Genomic DNA, 6,749 nt, shown 5'->3' with positions numbered 1-6,749 from the left:
CCTTGTCATTGTATGAATGAATGAACAGATAACTGATTTTCAATAAGGAGATGGGAAAATTGCTGAAGGCCTTTGATGCCAGGAGTGTGGAGAAGGGGAAGCACTGAAGAGAGGTTTGTCCCAGTATATGCTCCTCCCACTAATTTGGCAGGGACGTGGGTTACGCCAGAGACTGGAGGAATAAGTGGACCAAACCTCTCTAACTCAAATCCTCCCTTCCTTGGGCTTCACTGTCAAATTTCCAAACCAACCATCTTTTCCAGAAAGGGTCCATAGACTGGGCATGGTGGCTCACACCTGTTATCCCAGCACTTTGGGAGGCCGAGGCAGGAGGATGTCTTGAGCTCAGGAGTTTGAGACCATCCTGGGCAACATAGGAAGACCCCATCTCTACAAAAAAATAAAAAAATTAGCCGAGTCTGGTGATGTGCACCTATAGTCCTGGCTACTCGGGAGGCTGAGATGGGAGGATCGCTTGAGCCAGGGAAGTCAAGGCTGCAGTGAGCCATAATTGTACCACTTCACTCCGGCCTGGGTGACAAAGTAAGACTCTGTCTCAAATAAATAAAAGAAAAAGGGTCCATAGGATTCACTGTTCCTTAGTCCTCATGGCTGTCCACGTGTGCATAGCTTCCGGCAAGGTCAACTGAACCGAAACAGAAGTCATTTCCTTAGGCTTGAAACAAATAAGGCATGAAAAACTAAAAGGTAAACAACTATTTTTTTGAGGGATGGGACTCTAGCAAAGTATCAGAATTAAGGCAGGCCTTTGAGGTTTTCTTTCTTTAAAATGATGCTTGATTGATCTCCAGCCCTTTCTCCTCAGTCTATACTTTGTGAACACAGTGTCCAATGCAGACAGCCTTGCTCACTTCATAGAAAAAAACCACAGCTCTTCTCACTGTGGCTCTAGCCTATGGAGTAATGATTCTCCCTATGTATGTTCTATCTGGGCCAATCCCAGAGAAGTTTAAGACACTGTTGTTCCAGGGGAAGAGCGATAAAATAGCTAGCATGGATGATTTATACCTAGAACTCATTAAATTTGTTTCCTCTTCTACATCTAAGCTAGCCACATATTTTTTGCCATGTTTTGCTGGCATTTTCCCATCCATCTGGACACATGCCAGAGATAACCCCTCTCATAAAGAACTTTGGAACTCTGACTTGAAATAGTGCAGACTTGCATCATTTTTAGCTGTTTTGGCAAAGTGGCTTGAAAAATGTGAGCACTTGAAGATTTCAAACTGTTGGCAATAATAGGATCTTCTGTTTCCAGGAACACTCTCAGGCTTTTAGGTCTTGTTGTTTTGCTTAAATTATACCAGGTACTAGCCATATTTATAAGAGTATTTCCTAACGTGGGGTCTAAGGATTCTTGGTAGTGTGTGTGTGTGTGTGTGTGTGCGTGTGTGTGTGTGTGTGTGTGTGTATGAGACAGAGGAAGATACAGAGACAAAAAGAGACAGAAAGATGGAGAGAAAGAGACAAAAAGAGACAGAGAGGCAGAGATAGAGTCCTCACTCTTGACTGCAGCTCCTGAAGGAATTCTTAGAAGCAACTGACACTATTGTCAGATCATCAAAAACTGGAGTGGGAGAATTAGGTGAAGGCTGAATGAAATGTCAGAGAAGGTTGTAAGGACGGAAAGCAGTCATTCATATTAAGAGGTGAAGGAATATTGCCATAGAATAAAGGGAAGGAAAGATAGAGGTCTTAGACAATCTGCGTGATGATCAAGAATTTCTGACAGCAAGAAATAGAAGAAAGTACACTTCTCAGAAAAGAGACCATTGGATTAGCATAGAAGGAACCTCCCAAGTTCTTCTGAAGGATGTGGCCCCTGCCCAGCCAATTGGAAGCGAACAGCCAAAAAGTTTCATTGTAGTAGAGGATGCACTATGATCTCAAGAAACAACTCGTTGCTTCTCTCTAACTTAGGGGAACGCAAGGAATCCCTGAGAAACCTAGAAGAGCTGATTAAGCTGAGTCACAGCAGGATGCAGTGGCTCATGCCTGTAATCCCAGCACTTTGGGAGGCCGAGTCAGGAGGATTACTTCAGTGGGAGTGTTTGAGTTCAGGCTGGGCAACATAGGGAGACCCCATCTCTATAAAAACAAAACAAAAACAAATATTGATTATAATCATGTATGTGCATGGTAGTGCATGCCTGTGATCCCAGCTACTCGGGAGGCTGAGGTGGGAGGATTGCTGGAGACCAGGAGGTCAAGGCTACTTTGAGCCAGGATTGTGCTAATGCACTCCAGCCTGAGCAACAGAGAGATACCTCGTTTCAAAGAGAAAAAAAGAAAAGGAAAAAGTTGAGTCACATTTATGACAGGCTGGAGGAATGAACAAAGAAAAGCTAAGAAAAGGGAAAAGATCCAGGGATGTCTGATGGAACCATTCACATAAGCCGATGGGTGCCGCCAGTGCTCACAAAGACAATACCTGCCTCATCTCAGATGAAAAAATATGGCGCACGAAGACATAAGTGTTTGTATTATTACATAACTAGTACATGAGCATCATTCTTGTCTTCCCATAGGGTTTGGAGGACTTCATAGTGGTAAGCATGTCACAAATAGACGAGAGTTAGTGAGCATCTCATGCATAACCCATCCAGCATCACAGGCCTTGTCCCCGCCTGCTTCCCTCCGCAGCCTCGAGAAACGTAAACAGCTCTCTCTCTGCTGCTCGCACCAATTGGTGCTCCTGGGGTAGCAGATGACTAGATAATGGAAATATTTTATAGATCCTTTGATTTCAAGAGTAGAAAAAGTAGATTTTTGAAGAGGAGAAATCACTTAGAGGAAGTGACCAGGGCTGATTGGCTTTTTATGGTGGTTCCTTTGCCCCCAAAACCTCTGCCCCTGGTGTCGGTTTATGAAAAATCACAACAGCAGGGATTGTTTGGGATAAGATGTGTCTTCTAGGAGCAGGATGTGGTGGGCTATTAGTCATTCATCATCAGCGTGGATCGGCTGGTGCAGACTGTTTCCTCTATGAGAGCTGATAGTGGTTGTACCGAGGCAACAGACGTTTGATTTGAAAGCAACTGAGAAACAATTGGGTGATTGTGGAGCATGGAGCATTTTGAAGGGATGAGAAGGGGTGGGATGCTTCAGTGGGAGCTAGAGAGCAGCTCCCCAACCCTGGAGACTAAGAATTGAGGGAGCAGGCCAAAAAGAACAGCCCGAGAAACTTCTCTAGGCCCTAATGTAATGGGATGACAAATCACAGAGCAGATGCCAGAGTGAGGCATCAGGAGGCAGTGCCCTGGGCCCTTCAGCACCCTCTACAGGCGGCTCCTGGTACTGCTCTGTGGTGGGCTGGGGGTGCATCCTCCAGCGGAGGTGGGAACAGCTGGAACCTCCAGGGTTCCCATGTGCAGCTCTCAGGGCATACACAGTCCAGGACCTGCTGCAGTGCTGGCAGCACAAGCACCAGCTATGGGAACTCCAACAGCATCTGCCTGGCCCCCTCCATGATGTCCAAGGCCGAGGAGGCTAAGAACTGGTGGGACACGGGGTGGTGGAGAACCACGTGAGGAATAACCAAGTGCTGGAAACTGGAAGTGGTTCTACAAGTGTCCATGCTGTGCAGCGAGTAGCTGAAAGGTGAAGCAGGAGATTCTGACCTGGTCTGCATCCCCATTTCCTTCCAGTCCTGTCAGCTTCTTTCCTGTCATCAGAAAAGATTCAAAGAACTTTGGGGATCAGTGGCATAAGGGAATCCCAGTGGCCTTCATTCCAGTGAGCTAAGCTATGAGCCAGAAGTTTAGGGATGTGGTTGAATTCCAAATGGCTGTCAACAAGGCAGGTCCAGTGGTGACAGATAATGGGAATTTTATCTTGGACTGGAAGTTTGACCAGGTACATAAATGGGGTGAAGTGAACAGAGCTGCCAGAATGGTCCCACGTGTGGTGGACACAGGCCTGTTCATCCACATGGCTGAGAGAGTCTACTTCAGAATGCAGGATGGCTCAGTGGACAGGAGGGAACAGCCTTTCTGTTGACCTTGAAAGTAGCACAGTGTCTTCACCGTCGAACCACAGGTCACAGCCAAGGGGGATGTTTATTTCCAGGGGCCTTTGCCTTCATGTGTCTGTGCCAGGGTGGACAACTGGCAGGAGGGAGAAGGCAGGGCAGTTGAATCTGGTCTTCTGAAGTATTGTTATTAAATATCTTTTTTTTTTTTTGAGACAGGGTCTTGCTCTGTCACCCAGGCTGGAGTGCAGTGGCGTGATCTTGGCTCACTGCAGCCTCCGTTTCCTGGGTTCAAGCAATTCTCGTGCCTCAGCCTTCTGAATAGCTGGGATTACAGGTGCCCACCACCATTCCCAGCTAATTTTTGTGTTTTTAGTAGACACGCGGTTTTGCCGTGTTGTCCAGGCTGGTCTTGAACTCCTGACCCAAAGTGATCTGCCCGCCTTGGCCTTCCAAAGTGCTGGGATTAAAGGTGTGAGCCACTGTGCCCGTCCTGTTATTAAATATCTTTTAAAAGAGAGAAATATAAACATATATTTTTACTATTAAAGTATTCAGGGTTTTTTAGTAAAGATAAAAAAAGAGAAGTCATAGTGAGGTCTGAGGATAGGTTTCCTGAGTTGTGTGCTTGGACTAGTAGTGGGAGTTAGGGTAAAAGAGTTCACTGTAGGAAATCAGAATTTAGTGTTTCTTTGCTGCAGGACTCCTCTGAGACTTTAATATGCTAATGAGCATCATGCATATCCAAAAAAGACTGCAATATAAAGTGTGTAACAAGTTTATTTTAGCAAATATTTGAAGGGCATCTCAGGGGATTAGTGGTCAACAGGATACATTTTGGGGGAATAAATTTCTTGTTTATTTGAAATGTCAACATCTAAAATCTTGGGCAGTATTTCCACCTCCGAACTTCAGGTGAAAAGAAGGTGTTAGTTGGGCCATCTGTTTTCTTTCTAATTCTGGAATCTATACCCATAAGAAATGCAAGCAGGTACCATCTGAATGAAGATTGATGGGGCAATGGAAGGAGGTAGGAAAGGCAGCAAAGGCAAAAGTCAGCATTATAAAATCCTCCCAATGCCAAGTGACTCTGAAAAACAGGAAGGGAATGCATTTCCTCCTGCACTCCTCATTCCACAGCTGTGGGACCCACAGCTCAGAGCACCTCATGCTGCAGTTACTAACTTTTCCTCTCCACTGACAATGCTCAGACCTGCCCAGCATGTCTCTGTTAAGTCCTACCAGTTTTGTCTCCTAAATGGCTCTTGTATTAGCCTGTTCTCACATTGCTATAAAGAAATACCTGAGACTGGGTAATTTATACAGAAAAGAGTTTTAATTGGCTCATGGTTCCGCAGGCTGTACAGGAAGCATGATGCTGGCAACTGCTTGGCCTCTGAGGAGGCCTCAGGAAACTTACAGTCATGGCAGAAGGCAAAAGGAGAAGTGAGACATTTCATATGGCCAGAGCAGGAGGAAAAATGTGGGGGAGGTACTACCTACTTTTAAACAACCAGATCTCATGAGAACTCACTCACTATCATGAGAATAGCAGTAGGTAGATGGAGCTAAACCATTAGAAACCACACCCATGGTACATTTACCTCCCACCAGGCCCCACTTCCAACACTGAGGGTTAAAACTGAGCATGAGATTTGGGTGGGGACGTAGATCCAAACCATAGCAGCTCTCAAATAGAACTACTATATGATCTAGCAACGCCACTGCTGGGTATATATCCAAATAAAAAGACATCCATATATTTAAGAAATATCTGCACCCCCATGTCTGTTGCAGCACTATTCACAATAGCCAAGATATGGAATCAGCTTAAGTGTCCATCAGTGGGTGAATGGATAAAGAAAGTATGGTACATATACATAATGGAATACTATTCAGCCTTAAAAAGAATGAAATCTTGTCATTTGCAACAACATGGATGAAACTGGAGGACATTATGTTAAGTGAAATAAGCCAGGCACAGAAAGACAAATACTGCATCTTCTGACTCATATGTGAGAGCAAAAAAAAAATTGAACTCATGGAGATAGGGAGCAGAATGCTGGTTACCAGAGGCTGGAAAGGGCAGTCTGGAGCAGGGGATAGTGAGAGGATGGTTAGTAGGTATAAAAATACAGTTAGATAGAAGGAATAAGATCTAGTGTTCTGTTGCACAATAGGGCAACTAGAGTTAACAATAATTTATTATGTATTTTAAAATAACTGAAAAAGTGGAATTGGAATGTTCCTAACACAAAGAAGTGATAAATGCTTGAGGTGATAGATACCCCGCTTACCCACATTTGATCATTATACCTTGTATGCTTGTAGCAAAATATCACATGCACCTCATGAATATGTACAACTACTATGTACCCATAGTAATTAAAATTTTTAAAATATTTAGAAATAGCTCTCAAATCTGTCCCTTCCCTCCGACTCTAACAGTTCCCTAATCTCACACCTGATCTCCCAGCATAGGGCCCCATGGGGCTCTCCCATGTCTGCTCCAGCCCCATCTAGCTCATCCTCCGTGCTGCAGTCCCAGCTTCAAACACAAATCAAATCAGGTCAGCACGCCCACCCACCTGCCTCTAGTTGAAAGTCCTCTCATTTTTTCTCGCAGCATGGAGAATCCTTTACTGAGGCTCGGAAGGCCCTGTGTGGCTGCCCCTCACACACCTCTCCTGCCTCTTCTCATCCACACTGTCTCTTGCTCCCTGTACCCCAGCCACATGGGCCCCCTTCCCGCAGATTC

General features: G+C 45.0%; 1 pseudogene; it reads left to right on the top strand.

Annotated features, from left to right (window-relative positions):
- Positions 1-608: 608 nt before the first annotated feature.
- Positions 609-4,051, top strand: LOC112129916 (ribose-5-phosphate isomerase-like; annotated as a pseudogene).
- Positions 4,052-6,749: the final 2,698 nt, after the last annotated feature.

Source organism: Pongo abelii, chromosome 17, assembly GCF_028885655.2.
Source record: "Pongo abelii isolate AG06213 chromosome 17, NHGRI_mPonAbe1-v2.0_pri, whole genome shotgun sequence".
In the NCBI taxonomy this organism is placed as follows: domain Eukaryota; kingdom Metazoa; phylum Chordata; class Mammalia; order Primates; family Hominidae; genus Pongo; species Pongo abelii.
Note: the sequence above shows the minus strand (reverse complement) of the source record. Positions and strands in the feature narration are given on the sequence as shown.